Raw genomic sequence first — 15,000 nt, 5'->3', positions numbered from 1 at the left:
CAATGTAAGTACAGTGTTCCATACACAGGTGGGTATTCACAGGGCTGAGCTGTTAGCGTGCAGGGGTTCTAGCTCTCAGGTATGTACAGCGTTCAATACACAGGTAAGTATTCACAGGGCTGGGCTGTTAGCGTACAGGGGTTCTAGCTCTCAGGTAAATACAGTGTTCGATACACGGGTGGGTATTCACAGGGCTGGGCTGTTAGCGTGCAGGGGTTCTAGCTCTCAGGTAAGTGCAGTGTTCGATACACAGGTAAGTATTCACAGGGCTGAGCTGTTAGCGTGCAGGGGTTCTAGCTCTCCATGTAAGTACAGTGTTCCATACACAGGTAAGTATTCACAGGGCTGAGCTGTTAGCGTGCAGGTGTTCTAGCTCTCAATGTAAGTACAGTGTTCCATACACAGGTGGGTATTCACAGGGCTGAGCTGTTAGCGTGCAGGGGTTCTAGCTCTCAAGTAAGTACAGTGTTCACTACACGGGTGAGTATTCACGGGGCTGGGCTGTTAATGCACTACTCACCACTGAAGATATTCAGAGGTCTGTATTCCAAGCAGATACGGGTTTAGTCGATGACTGACGGCTGGTGGGCCTTACAGGTGAGACTGCAAACAATACTGGGCTTCCCGCCCAGCTTGACAAGGGGGCACACGGGGGAGGATCGGCTGTTGTCCTTCGCTTCCCTCGTCAAATAAACAGCACAGACGACACGCACAGGGCCGGTGGTTGCCGACAAGGCCAATGACACAACGTCACATGGATAAAAAGGATAAGGCTTTGATTTAAAAGCTTACAGAGATTGCTGCGTGGGCAACGTCATCCAACCTCCTCCAGAGGCGCCTCCAACACGTCCGAGCTCCAGCTTACTTAAGGTAAAAACTGTGGTTGCCACCAATACACTACTCCTCTCCGTCAGGCCTCTTCCTACGACCAGGGACACAACCACGGACAAACACCACACACCACAAAGGCACTACAATTCTTCTCGTGTGTACACTTCAATATAGCAGCACTCACCACACTCCACACACTCAGTGAAAGAAGATCGGTGGTGTATTCCCGTTTCGGGCTCAGAGTCCTGACAGGGCGGGTCAGATGGACAAAGGCAGGAGGGCAGACCACAGCAGGCAGATATATCGTACACCGGAGTCTCTCCGTCTTTCCCAGCGATCTCCAACGCAAGGCACTACTATCAACACTGAGTAAACACACAAGCACTGAGGATTATCAGATCAACACAAGAGGGGGGGGGGGATTTTCCACTGCTACGGAGAGATATGCAGTCGGAATCCTTTCTTAAAGGCGGTTAGTCTCCCTCCACATCCATCATTCACTCTCCACAATATACAAGAAATGTTCGTAAAGTCTTCACCCACCAGTGCACAGTGTTGTCCTCTCCCAACACGAATTCAATGATCTCCTTCACTCAGGGGCCTTCCAAACGTAGGATCGCTCCTTCAACTCAATCCACAATAAGAGGTAAACACAACATACAAAAGGTCGATCACTTAACTTCCTCCGCACTTCCAATATCCATTTTCCTTGGATTCTCCGTTGCAGCCCGTAAATCGCAACATCCACGCCACAACCAGCCACTTCCGTATCCCGTGGAACAACAGCAGAACAAAAAAACCCTACTCCTGTTCATAAACCAGCCCCTTTTATATCACTGCATCCTTCCCGATCCTCCAATCGGTATCCAACACATCCTCTTCCCACACCTGACATGTATTTTGGATAATTTCCCCACCTTGGGCCAACCGGAACAGAACTTATGTTTCACTTAAATTGGTCCGGGCGGAAATATTTCCCACACTACAGTTCCGCCCGGATTAGTCACCCAGTGACACTAACCAGACCTAAACCTGCTAAGATTCAGAGATCGGGCATTGACTCTATTTTTTGGCAAAATTATTATATACTAAGTGAAAAATGTCCAAAAAGCTTACAGCACCTGGTATTCCCAGGCAGTCTCCCATCCATGTACTAACCAGGCCCAAACCTGTTAATATTCAGAGATCGGGCATTGACTCTATTTTTTGGCAAAATTATTATATACTAAGTGAAAAATGTCCAAAAAGCTTACAGCACCTGGTATTCCCAGGCGGTCTCCCATCCAAGTACTAACCAGGCCCAAACCTGCTTAGCTTCCGAGATCAGACGAGATCGGGCATAGCCAGGTTGGTATGGCCGTAAGCGAAGACAGCAGCAAAGAGAGGGCTATTTAAAGACCAGCCAATCTAATCGCCAGTACATTATATAAGTAGGAAAGAAAACCCAAAAGCTTAAAGCACCTGGTATTCCTAGGCAGTCTCTCATCAAAGTGCTAACCATACCTAAACCTGCTAAGATTCAGAGATCGGGCATTGACTCTTTTTTTTTTTTTTTTTTTTTAAATGAAAGATTATTATATAATTCGTGAAATTTTCCAAAGAGATTAAAGCACCTGGTATTCCCAGGCAGTCTCTCATCAAAGTGCTAACCAGACCTAAACCTGCTAAGATTCAGAGATCGGGCATTGACTCTATTTTTTGGCAAAATTATTATATACTAAGTGAAAAATGTCCAAAAAGCTTACAGCACCTGGTATTCCCAGGCAGTCTCCCATCCATGTACTAACCAGGCCCAAACTTGTTAATATTCAGAGATCGGGCATTGACTCTATTTTTTGGCAAAATTATTATATTCTAAGTGAAAAATGTCCAAAAAGCTTACAGCACCTGGTATTCCCAGGCGGTCTCCCATCCAAGTACTAACCAGGCCCAAACCTGCTTAGCTTCCGAGATCAGACGAGATCGGGCATAGCCAGGTTGGTATGGCCGTAAGCGAAGACAGCAGCAAAGAGAGGGCTATTTAAAGACCAGCCAATCTAATCGCCAGTACATTATATAAGTAGGAAAGAAAACCCAAAAGCTTATAGCACCTGGTATTCCTAGGCAGTCTCTCATCAAAGTGCTAACCATACCTAAACCTGCTAAGATTCAGAGATCGGGCATTGACTCTTTTTATTTATTTATTTTTTTTAAATGAAAGATTATTATATAATTCGTGAAATTTTCCAAAGATATTAAAGCACCTGGTATTCCCAGGCAGTCTCTCATCAAAGTGCTAACCAGACCTAAACCTGCTAAGATTCAGAGATCGGGCATTGACTCTATTTTTTGGAAAAATTATTATATACTAAGTGAAAAATGTCCAAAAAGCTTACAGCACCTGGTATTCCCAGGCAGTCTCCCATCCATGTACTAACCAGGCCCAAACCTGTTAATATTCAGAGATCGGGCATTGACTCTATTTTTTGGCAAAATTATTATATACTAAGTGAAAAATGTCCAAAAAGCTTACAGCACCTGGTATTCCCAGGCAGTCTCCCATCCATGTACTAACCAGGCCCAAACCTGTTAATATTCAGAGATCGGGCATTGACTCTATTTTTTTTTTTTTTTTTTTTTTTATTGAAAGATTATTATATAATTCGTGAAATTTTTCAAACAGATTAAAGCACCTGGTATTCCCAGGCAGTCTCCCATCCATGTACTAACCAGGCCCAAACCTGCTAATATTCAGAGATCGGGCATTGACTCTATTTTTTGGCAAAATTATTATATACTAAGTGAAAAATGTCCAAAAAGCTTACAGCACCTGGTATTCCCAGGCGGTCTCCCATCCAAGTACTAACCAGGCCCAAACCTGCTTAGCTTCCGAGATCAGACGAGATCGGGCATAGCCAGGTTGGTATGGCCGTAAGCGAAGACAGCCGAAAAGAGAGGGCTATTTAAAGACCAGCCAATCTAATCGCCAGTACATTATATAAGTAGGGAAGAAAACCCAAAAGCTTAAAGCACCTGGTATTCCTAGGCAGTCTCTCATTAAAGTGCTAACCATACCTAAACCTGCTAAGATTCAGAGATCGGGCATTGACTCTTTTTTTTTTTTTTTTTTTTTAAATGAAAGATTATTATATAATTCGTGAAATTTTCCAAAGAGATTAAAGCACCTGGTATTCCCAGGCGGTCTCCCATCCAAGTACTAACCAGGCCCAAACCTGCTTAGCTTCCGAGATCAGACGAGATCGGGCATAGCCAGGTTGGTATGGCCGTAAGCGAAGACAGCAGCAAAGAGAGGGCTATTTAAAGACCAGCCAATCTAATCGCCAGTACATTATATAAGTAGGAAAGAAAACCCAAAAGCTTAAAGCACCTGGTATTCCTAGGCAGTCTCTCATCAAAGTGCTAACCATACCTAAACCTGCTAAGATTCAGAGATCGGGCATTGACTCTATTTTTTGGCAAAATTATTATATACTAAGTGAAAAATGTCCAAAAAGCTTACAGCACCTGGTATTCCCAGGCAGTCTCCCATCCATGTACTAACCAGGCCCAAACTTGTTAATATTCAGAGATCGGGCATTGACTCTATTTTTTGGCAAAATTATTATATACTAAGTGAAAAATGTCCAAAAAGCTTACAGCACCTGGTATTCCCAGGCAGTCTCCCATCCATGTACTAACCAGGCCCAAACCTGTTAATATTCAGAGATCGGGCATTGACTCTATTTTTTTTTTTTTTTTTTTTAATGAAAGATTGTTATATAATTCGTGAAATTTTTCAAACAGATTAAAGCACCTGGTATTCCCAGGCAGTCTCCCATCCATGTACTAACCAGGCCCAAACCTGCTAATATTCAGATATCGGGCATTGACTCTATTTTTTGGCAAAATTATTATATACTAAGTGAAAAATGTCCAAAAAGCTTACAGCACCTGGTATTCCCAGGCGGTCTCCCATCCAAGTACTAACCAGGCCCAAACCTGCTTAGCTTCCGAGATCAGACGAGATCAGGCATAGCCAGGTTGGTATGGCCGTAAGCGAAGACTGCTGCAAAGAGAGGGCTATTTAAAGACCAGCCAATCTAATCGCCAGTACATTATATAAGTAGGAAAGAAAACCCAAAAGCTTAAAGCTTCTGGTATTCCTAGGCAGTCTCTCATCAAAGTGCTAACCATACCTAAACCTGCTAAGATTCAGAGATCGGGCATTGACTTTTTTTTTTTTTTTTTTTTTTTAAATGAAAGATTATTATATAATTCGTGAAATTTTCCAAAGAGATTAAAGCACCTGGTATTCCCAGGCAGTCTCTCATCAAAGTGCTAACCAGACCTAAACCTGCTAAGATTCAGAGATCGGGCATTGACTCTATTTTTTGGAAAAATTATTATATACTAAGTGAAAAATGTCCAAAAAGCTTACAGCACCTGGTATTCCCAGGCAGTCTCCCATCCATGTACTAACCAGGCCCAAACCTGTTAATATTCAGAGATCGGGCATTGACTCTATTTTTTTTTTTTTTTTTTTTATTGAAAGATTATTATATAATTCGTGAAATTTTTCAAACAGATTAAAGCACCTGGTATTCCCAGGCAGTCTCCCATCCATGTACTAACCAGGCCCAAACCTGCTAATATTCAGAGATCGGGCATTGACTCTATTTTTTGGCAAAATTATTATATACTAAGTGAAAAATGTCCAAAAAGCTTACAGCACCTGGTATTCCCAGGCGGTCTCCCATCCAAGTACTAACCAGGCCCAAACCTGCTTAGCTTCCGAGATCAGACGAGATCGGGCATAGCCAGGTTGGTATGGCCGTAAGCGAAGACAGCAGAAAAGAGAGGGCTATTTAAAGACCAGCCAATCTAATCGCCAGTACATTATATAAGTAGGGAAGAAAACCCAAAAGCTTAAAGCACCTGGTATTCCTAGGCAGTCTCTCATCAAAGTGCTAACCATACCTAAACCTGCTAAGATTCAGAGATCGGGCATTGACTCTTTTTTTTTTTTTTTTTTTTTTTTAAATGAAAGATTATTATATAATTCGTGAAATTTTCCAAAGAGATTAAAGCACCTGGTATTCCCAGGCAGTCTCTCATCAAAGTGCTAACCAGACCTAAACCTGCTAAGATTCAGAGATCGGGCATTGACTCTATTTTTTGGCAAAATTATTATATACTAAGTGAAAAATGTCCAAAAAGCTTACAGCACCTGGTATTCCCAGGCAGTCTCCCATCCATGTACTAACCAGGCCCAAACCTGTTAATATTCAGAGATCGGGCATTGACTCTATTTTTTGGCAAAATTATTATATACTAAGTGAAAAATGTCCAAAAAAGCTTACAGCACCTGGTATTCCCAGGCGGTCTCCCATCCAAGTACTAACCAGGCCCAAACCTGCTTAGCTTCCGAGATCAGACGAGATCGGGCATAGCCAGGTTGGTATGGCCGTAAGCGAAGACAGCAGCAAAGAGAGGGCTATTTAAAGACCAGCCAATCTAATCGCCAGTACATTATATAAGTAGGAAAGAAAACCCAAAAGCTTAAAGCACCTGGTATTCCTAGGCAGTCTCTCATCAAAGTGCTAACCATACCTAAACCTGCTAAGATTCAGAGATCGGGCATTGACTTTTTTTTTTTTTTTTTTTTAAATGAAAGATTATTATATAATTCGTGAAATTTTCCAAAGAGATTAAAGCACCTGGTATTCCCAGGCAGTCTCTCATCAAAGTGCTAATGTCACAGGCCGGAGCGGACCACCAATTCAACGGGTCTCGCTCCTCCCTCTAACTTCCACCTCGAGGAGGTCCCACAACACCCCAATGAATGGACGGACAACCAAGATTAAAATGTAACAATTTTATTTGTTTAAAAGTTTGGGGAAAGGGGTAAGGAAACTTTAAAACTAATGATGACTCGAACTATTCTTTATCCACAAATACGGATTCCAGTCTCAAGAACACTCCTCTTCAGCCCTTCCTCGACAACACTCCACTTCAGCCTTTAATTTCCCGCCGACTCCACTCCAGGTAAGTTTAAAGCAAGAGCTAGGCAGTTGACGTGCAGGGGTTCTAGCTCTCAGGTAAATACAGAGTTCAATACACAGGTGAGTATTCACAGGGCTAAGCTGTTAGCGTGCAGGGGTTCTAGCTCTCAAGTAAGTACAGTGTTCCATACACAGGTAAGTATTCAAAGGGCTGGGCTGTTAGCGTGCAGGGGTTCTAGCTCTCAGGTAAATACAGTGTTCGATACACAGGTGGGTATTCACAGGGCTGGGCTGTTAGCGTGCAGGGGTTCTAGCTCTCAGGTAAGTACAGTGTTCGATACACAGGTAAGTATTCACAGGGCTGGGCTGTTAGCGTGCAGGGGTTCTAGCTCTCAGGTAAGTACAGTGTTCGATACACAGGTAAGTATTCACAGGGCTGAGCTGTTAGCGTGCAGGGGTTCTAGCTCTCAATGTAAGTACAGTGTTCCATACACAGGTAAGTATTCACAGGGCTGAGCTGTTAGCGTGCAGGGGTTCTAGCTCTCAATGTAAGTACAGTGTTCCATACACAGGTGGGTATTCACAGGGCTGGGCTGTTAGCGTGCAGGGGTTCTAGCTCTCAGGTAAGTACAGTGTTCGATACACAGGTAAGTATTCACAGGGCTGGGCTGTTAGCGTGCAGGGGTTCTAGCTCTCAGGTAAATACAGTGTTCGATACACAGGTGGGTATTCACAGGGCTGAGCTGTTAGCGTGCAGGGGTTCTAGCTCTCAATGTAAGTACAGTGTTCCATACACAGGTAAGTATTCACAGGGCTGAGCTGTTAGCGTGCAGGGGTTCTAGCTCTCAATGTAAGTACAGTGTTCCATACACAGGTGGGTATTCACAGGGCTGAGCTGTTAGCGTGCAGGGGTTCTAGCTCTCAGGTATGTACAGCGTTCAATACACAGGTAAGTATTCACAGGGCTGGGCTGTTAGCGTACAGGGGTTCTAGCTCTCAGGTAAATACAGTGTTCGATACACGGGTGGGTATTCACAGGGCTGGGCTGTTAGCGTGCAGGGGTTCTAGCTCTCAGGTAAGTGCAGTGTTCGATACACAGGTAAGTATTCACAGGGCTGAGCTGTTAGCGTGCAGGGGTTCTAGCTCTCCATGTAAGTACAGTGTTCCATACACAGGTAAGTATTCACAGGGCTGAGCTGTTAGCGTGCAGGTGTTCTAGCTCTCAATGTAAGTACAGTGTTCCATACACAGGTGGGTATTCACAGGGCTGAGCTGTTAGCGTGCAGGGGTTCTAGCTCTCAAGTAAGTACAGTGTTCACTACACGGGTGAGTATTCACGGGGCTGGGCTGTTAATGCACTACTCACCACTGAAGATATTCAGAGGTCTGTATTCCAAGCAGATACGGGTTTAGTCGATGACTGACGGCTGGTGGGCCTTACAGGTGAGACTGCAAACAATACTGGGCTTCCCGCCCAGCTTGACAAGGGGGCACACGGGGGAGGATCGGCTGTTGTCCTTCGCTTCCCTCGTCAAATAAACAGCACAGACGACACGCACAGGGCCGGTGGTTGCCGACAAGGCCAATGACACAACGTCACATGGATAAAAAGGATAAGGCTTTGATTTAAAAGCTTACAGAGATTGCTGCGTGGGCAACGTCATCCAACCTCCTCCAGAGGCGCCTCCAACACGTCCGAGCTCCAGCTTACTTAAGGTAAAAACTGTGGTTGCCACCAATACACTACTCCTCTCCGTCAGGCCTCTTCCTACGACCAGGGACACAACCACGGACAAACACCACACACCACAAAGGCACTACAATTCTTCTCGTGTGTACACTTCATATAGCAGCACTCACCACACTCCACACACTCAGTGAAAGAAGATCGGTGGTGTATTCCCGTTTCGGGCTCAGAGTCCTGACAGGGCGGGTCAGATGGACAAAGGCAGGAGGGCAGACCACAGCAGGCAGATATATCGTACACCGGAGTCTCTCCGTCTTTCCCAGCGATCTCCAACGCAAGGCACTACTATCAACACTGAGTAAACACACAAGCACTGAGGATTATCAGATCAACACAAGAGGGGGGGGGGGGATTTTCCACTGCTACGGAGAGATATGCAGTCGGAATCCTTTCTTAAAGGCGGTTAGTCTCCCTCCACATCCATCATTCACTCTCCACAATATACAAGAAATGTTCGTAAAGTCTTCACCCACCAGTGCACAGTGTTGTCCTCTCCCAACACGAATTCAATGATCTCCTTCACTCAGGGGCCTTCCAAACGTAGGATCGCTCCTTCAACTCAATCCACAATAAGAGGTAAACACAACATACAAAAGGTCGATCACTTAACTTCCTCCGCACTTCCAATATCCATTTTCCTTGGATTCTCCGTTGCAGCCCGTAAATCGCAACATCCACGCCACAACCAGCCACTTCCGTATCCCGTGGAACAACAGCAGAACAAAAAACCCTACTCCTGTTCATAAACCAGCCCCTTTTATATCACTGCATCCTTCCCGATCCTCCAATCGGTATCCAACACATCCTCTTCCCACACCTGACATGTATTTTGGATAATTTCCCCACCTTGGGCCAACCGGAACAGAACTTATGTTTCACTTAAATTGGTCCGGGCGGAAATATTTCCCACACTACAGTTCCGCCCGGATTAGTCACCCAGTGACACTAACCAGACCTAAACCTGCTAAGATTCAGAGATCGGGCATTGACTCTATTTTTTGGCAAAATTATTATATACTAAGTGAAAAATGTCCAAAAAGCTTACAGCACCTGGTATTCCCAGGCAGTCTCCCATCCATGTACTAACCAGGCCCAAACCTGTTAATATTCAGAGATCGGGCATTGACTCTATTTTTTGGCAAAATTATTATATACTAAGTGAAAAATGTCCAAAAAGCTTACAGCACCTGGTATTCCCAGGCGGTCTCCCATCCAAGTACTAACCAGGCCCAAACCTGCTTAGCTTCCGAGATCAGACGAGATCGGGCATAGCCAGGTTGGTATGGCCGTAAGCGAAGACAGCAGCAAAGAGAGGGCTATTTAAAGACCAGCCAATCTAATCGCCAGTACATTATATAAGTAGGAAAGAAAACCCAAAAGCTTAAAGCACCTGGTATTCCTAGGCAGTCTCTCATCAAAGTGCTAACCATACCTAAACCTGCTAAGATTCAGAGATCGGGCATTGACTCTTTTTTTTTTTTTTTTTTTTAAATGAAAGATTATTATATAATTCGTGAAATTTTCCAAAGAGATTAAAGCACCTGGTATTCCCAGGCAGTCTCTCATCAAAGTGCTAACCAGACCTAAACCTGCTAAGATTCAGAGATCGGGCATTGACTCTATTTTTTGGCAAAATTATTATATACTAAGTGAAAAATGTCCAAAAAGCTTACAGCACCTGGTATTCCCAGGCAGTCTCCCATCCATGTACTAACCAGGCCCAAACCTGTTAATATTCAGAGATCGGGCATTGACTCTATTTTTTGGCAAAATTATTATATACTAAGTGAAAAATGTCCAAAAAAGCTTACAGCACCTGGTATTCCCAGGCGGTCTCCCATCCAAGTACTAACCAGGCCCAAACCTGCTTAGCTTCCGAGATCAGACGAGATCGGGCATAGCCAGGTTGGTATGGCCGTAAGCGAAGACAGCAGCAAAGAGAGGGCTATTTAAAGACCAGCCAATCTAATCGCCAGTACATTATATAAGTAGGAAAGAAAACCAAAAGCTTAAAGCACCTGGTATTCCTAGGCAGTCTCTCATCAAAGTGCTAACCATACCTAAACCTGCTAAGATTCAGAGATCGGGCATTGACTTTTTTTTTTTTTTTTTTTTAAATGAAAGATTATTATATAATTCGTGAAATTTTCCAAAGAGATTAAAGCACCTGGTATTCCCAGGCAGTCTCTCATCAAAGTGCTAATGTCACAGGCCGGAGCGGACCACCAATTCAACGGGTCTCGCTCCTCCCTCTAACTTCCACCTCGAGGAGGTCCCACAACACCCCAATGAATGGACGGACAACCAAGATTAAAATGTAACAATTTTATTTGTTTAAAAGTTTGGGGAAAGGGGTAAGGAACTTTAAAACTAATGATGACTCGAACTATTCTTTATCCACAAATACGGATTCCAGTCTCAAGAACACTTCCCTCTTCAGCCCTTCCTCGACAACACTCCACTTCAGCCTTTAATTTCCCGCCGACTCCACTCCAGGTAAGTTTAAAGCAAGAGCTAGGCAGTTGACGTGCAGGGGTTCTAGCTCTCAGGTAAATACAGAGTTCAATACACAGGTGAGTATTCACAGGGCTAAGCTGTTAGCGTGCAGGGGTTCTAGCTCTCAAGTACGTACAGTGTTCCATACACAGGTAAGTATTCAAAGGGCTGGGCTGTTAGCGTGCAGGGGTTCTAGCTCTCAGGTAAATACAGTGTTCGATACACAGGTGGGTATTCACAGGGCTGGGCTGTTAGCGTGCAGGGGTTCTAGCTCTCAGGTAAGTACAGTGTTCGATACACAGGTAAGTATTCACAGGGCTGGGGCTGTTAGCGTGCAGGGGTTCTAGCTCTCAGGTAAGTACAGTGTTCGATACACAGGTAAGTATTCACAGGGCTGAGCTGTTAGCGTGCAGGGGTTCTAGCTCTCAATGTAAGTACAGTGTTCCATACACAGGTAAGTATTCACAGGGCTGAGCTGTTAGCGTGCAGGGGTTCTAGCTCTCAATGTAAGTACAGTGTTCCATACACAGGTGGGTATTCACAGGGCTGGGGCTGTTAGCGTGCAGGGGTTCTAGCTCTCAGGTAAGTACAGTGTTCGATACACAGGTAAGTATTCACAGGGCTGGGCTGTTAGCGTGCAGGGGTTCTAGCTCTCAGGTAAATACAGTGTTCGATACACAGGTGGGTATTCACAGGGCTGAGCTGTTAGCGTGCAGGGGTTCTAGCTCTCAATGTAAGTACAGTGTTCCATACACAGGTAAGTATTCACAGGGCTGAGCTGTTAGCGTGCAGGGGTTCTAGCTCTCAATGTAAGTACAGTGTTCCATACACAGGTGGGTATTCACAGGGCTGAGCTGTTAGCGTGCAGGGGTTCTAGCTCTCAGGTATGTACAGCGTTCAATACACAGGTAAGTATTCACAGGGCTGGGCTGTTAGCGTACAGGGGTTCTAGCTCTCAGGTAAATACAGTGTTCGATACACGGGTGGGTATCACAGGGCTGGGCTTGTTAGCGTGCAAGGGGTTCTAGCTCTCAGGTAAGTGCAGTGTTCGATACACAGGTAAGTATTCACAGGGCTGAGCTGTTAGCGTGCAGGGGTTCTAGCTCTCCATGTAAGTACAGTGTTCCATACACAGGTAAGTATTCACAGGGCTGAGCTGTTAGCGTGCAGGTGTTCTAGCTCTCAATGTAAGTACAGTGTTCCATTACACAGGTGGGTAATTCACAGGGCTGAGCTGTTAGCGTGCAGGGGTTCTAGCTCTCAAGTAAGTACAGTGTTCACTACAACGGGTGAGTATTCACGGGGCTGGGCTGTTAATGCACTACTCCACCACTGAAGATATTCAGAGGTCTGTATTCCAAGCAGATACGGGTTTTAGTCGATGACTGACGGCTGGTGGGCCTTACAAGGTGAGACTGCAAACAATACTGGGCTTCCCGCCCAGCTTGACAAGGGGCACACGGGGAGGATCGGCTGTTGTCCTTCGCTTCCTCGTCAAATAAACAGCACAGACGACACGCACAGGGCCGGTGGTTGCCGACAAGTGTTCGATACACAGGTAAGTATTCACAGGGCTGAGCTGTTAGCGTGCAGGGGTTCTAGCTCTCCATGTAAGTACAGTGTTCCATACACAGGTAAGTATTCACAGGGCTGAGCTGTTAGCGTGCAGGTGTTCTAGCTCTCAATGTAAGTACAGTGTTCCATACACAGGTGGGTATTCACAGGGCTGAGCTGTTAGCGTGCAGGGGTTCTAGCTCTCAAGTAAGTACAGTGTTCACTACACGGGTGAGTATTCACGGGGCTGGGCTGTTAATGCACTACTCACCACTGAAGATATTCAGAGGTCTGTATTCCAAGCAGATACGGGTTTAGTCGATGACTGACGGCTGGTGGGCCTTACAGGTGAGACTGCAAACAATACTGGGCTTCCCGCCCAGCTTGACAAGGGGCACACGGGGGAGGATCGGCTGTTGTCCTTCGCTTCCCTCGTCAAATAAACAGCACAGACGACACGCACAGGGCCGGTGGTTGCCGACAAGGCCAATGACACAACGTCACATGGATAAAAAGGATAAGGCTTTGATTTAAAAGCTTACAGAGATTGCTGCGTGGGCAACGTCATCCAACCTCCTCCAGAGGCGCCTCCAACACGTCCGAGCTCCAGCTTACTTAAGGTAAAAACTGTGGTTGCCACCAATACACTACTCCTCTCCGTCAGGCCTCTTCCTACGACCAGGGACACAACCACGGACAAACACCACACACCACAAAGGCACTACAATTCTTCTCGTGTGTACACTTCAATATAGCAGCACTCACCACACTCCACACACTCAGTGAAAGAAGATCGGTGGTGTATTCCCGTTTCGGGCTCAGAGTCCTGACAGGGCGGGTCAGATGGACAAAGGCAGGAGGGCAGACCACAGCAAGGCAGATATATCGTACACCGGAGTCTCTCCGTCTTTCCCAGCGATCTCCAACGCAAGGCACTACTATCAACACTGAGTAAACACACAAGCACTGAGGATTATCAGATCAACACAAGAGGGGGGGGGGGGATTTTCCACTGCTACGGAGAGATATGCAGTCGGAATCCTTTCTTAAAGGCGGTTAGTCTCCCTCCACATCCATCATTCACTCTCCACAATATACAAGAAATGTTCGTAAAGTCTTCACCCACCAGTGCACAGTGTTGTCCTCTCCCAACACGAATTCAATGATCTCCTTCACTCAGGGGCCTTCCAAACGTAGGATCGCTCCTTCAACTCAATCCACAATAAGAGGTAAACACAACATACAAAAGGTCGATCACTTAACTTCCTCCGCACTTCCAATATCCATTTTCCTTGGATTCTCCGTTGCAGCCCGTAAATCGCAACATCCACGCCACAACCAGCCACTTCCGTATCCCGTGGAACAACAGCAGAACAAAAAAACCCTACTCCTGTTCATAAACCAGCCCCTTTTATATCACTGCATCCTTCCCGATCCTCCAATCGGTATCCAACACATCCTCTTCCCACACCTGACATGTATTTTGGATAATTTCCCCACCTTGGGCCAACCGGAACAGAACTTATGTTTCACTTAAATTGGTCCGGGCGGAAATATTTCCCACACTACAGTTCCGCCCGGATTAGTCACCCAGTGACACTAAACCAGACCTAAACCTGCTAAGATTCAGAGATCGGGCATTGACTCTATTTTTGGCAAAATTATTATATACTAAGTGAAAAATGTCCAAAAAGCTTACAGCACCTGGTATTCCCCAGGCAGTCCTCCCATCCATGTACTAACCAGGCCCAAACCTGTTAATATTCAGAGATCGGGCATTGACTCTATTTTTTGGCAAAATTATTATATACTAAGTGAAAAATGTCCAAAAAGCTTACAGCACCTGGTATTCCCAGGCGGTCTCCCATCCAAGTACTAACCAGGCCCAAACCTGCTTAGCTTCCGAGATCAGACCGAGATCGGGCATAGCCAGGTTGGTATGGCCGTAAGCGAAGACAGCAGCAAAGAGAGGGCTATTTAAAGACCAGCCAATCTAATCGCCAGTACATTATATAAGTAGGAAAGAAAACCCAAAAGCTTAAAGCACCTGGTATTCCTAGGCAGTCTCTCATCAAAGTGCTAACCATACCTAAACCTGCTAAGATTCAGAGATCGGGCAATTGACTCTTTTTTTTTTTTTTTTTTTTTAAAATGAAAGATTATTATATAATTCGTGAAATTTCCAAAGAGATTAAAGCACCTGGTATTCCCAGGCAGTCTCTCATCAAAGTGCTACCAGACCTAAACCTGCTAAGATTCAGAGATCGGGCATTGACTCTATTTTTTGGCAAAATTATTATATACTAGTGAAAAATGTCCAAAAAGCTTACAGCACCTGGTATTCCCAGGCAGTCTCCCATCCATGTACTAACCAGGCCCAAACTTGTTACT

The 15,000-nt window shown here is 45.2% G+C and overlaps 10 non-coding genes across 10 annotated transcripts; all 10 read right to left on the bottom strand.

The window, feature by feature from the left end:
- Positions 1 to 2,077: 2,077 nt before the first annotated feature.
- Positions 2,078 to 2,196, bottom strand: LOC113104914 (5S ribosomal RNA). Its single transcript, XR_003292209.1, has one exon. It is a non-coding gene; the product is annotated as a 5S ribosomal RNA (ribosomal RNA).
- Positions 2,197 to 2,706: 510 nt separating this feature from the next.
- Positions 2,707 to 2,825, bottom strand: LOC113104913 (5S ribosomal RNA). The gene has a single exon (XR_003292208.1). It is a non-coding gene; the product is annotated as a 5S ribosomal RNA (ribosomal RNA).
- An 803-nt stretch (positions 2,826 to 3,628) lies between these two features.
- On the bottom strand, positions 3,629 to 3,747 carry LOC113104912 (5S ribosomal RNA). Its single transcript, XR_003292207.1, has one exon. It is a non-coding gene; the product is annotated as a 5S ribosomal RNA (ribosomal RNA).
- A 236-nt stretch (positions 3,748 to 3,983) lies between these two features.
- On the bottom strand, positions 3,984 to 4,102 carry LOC113104883 (5S ribosomal RNA). The gene has a single exon (XR_003292180.1). It is a non-coding gene; the product is annotated as a 5S ribosomal RNA (ribosomal RNA).
- A 647-nt stretch (positions 4,103 to 4,749) lies between these two features.
- LOC113104936 (5S ribosomal RNA) lies at positions 4,750 to 4,868 on the bottom strand. Its single transcript, XR_003292230.1, has one exon. It is a non-coding gene; the product is annotated as a 5S ribosomal RNA (ribosomal RNA).
- Positions 4,869 to 5,530: 662 nt separating this feature from the next.
- On the bottom strand, positions 5,531 to 5,649 carry LOC113104910 (5S ribosomal RNA). The gene has a single exon (XR_003292205.1). It is a non-coding gene; the product is annotated as a 5S ribosomal RNA (ribosomal RNA).
- Positions 5,650 to 6,163: 514 nt separating this feature from the next.
- Positions 6,164 to 6,282, bottom strand: LOC113104909 (5S ribosomal RNA). Its single transcript, XR_003292204.1, has one exon. It is a non-coding gene; the product is annotated as a 5S ribosomal RNA (ribosomal RNA).
- A 3,452-nt stretch (positions 6,283 to 9,734) lies between these two features.
- LOC113104907 (5S ribosomal RNA) lies at positions 9,735 to 9,853 on the bottom strand. Its single transcript, XR_003292203.1, has one exon. It is a non-coding gene; the product is annotated as a 5S ribosomal RNA (ribosomal RNA).
- Positions 9,854 to 10,363: 510 nt separating this feature from the next.
- On the bottom strand, positions 10,364 to 10,482 carry LOC113104906 (5S ribosomal RNA). The gene has a single exon (XR_003292202.1). It is a non-coding gene; the product is annotated as a 5S ribosomal RNA (ribosomal RNA).
- A 3,958-nt stretch (positions 10,483 to 14,440) lies between these two features.
- LOC113104878 (5S ribosomal RNA) lies at positions 14,441 to 14,560 on the bottom strand. Its single transcript, XR_003292175.1, has one exon. It is a non-coding gene; the product is annotated as a 5S ribosomal RNA (ribosomal RNA).
- Between the last annotated feature and the right edge of the window lie 440 nt (positions 14,561 to 15,000).

This window comes from Carassius auratus, unplaced genomic scaffold, assembly GCF_003368295.1.
Source record: "Carassius auratus strain Wakin unplaced genomic scaffold, ASM336829v1 scaf_tig00218250, whole genome shotgun sequence".
NCBI classification, from domain to species: Eukaryota; Metazoa; Chordata; class Actinopteri; order Cypriniformes; family Cyprinidae; genus Carassius; species Carassius auratus.
Note: the sequence above shows the minus strand (reverse complement) of the source record. Positions and strands in the feature narration are given on the sequence as shown.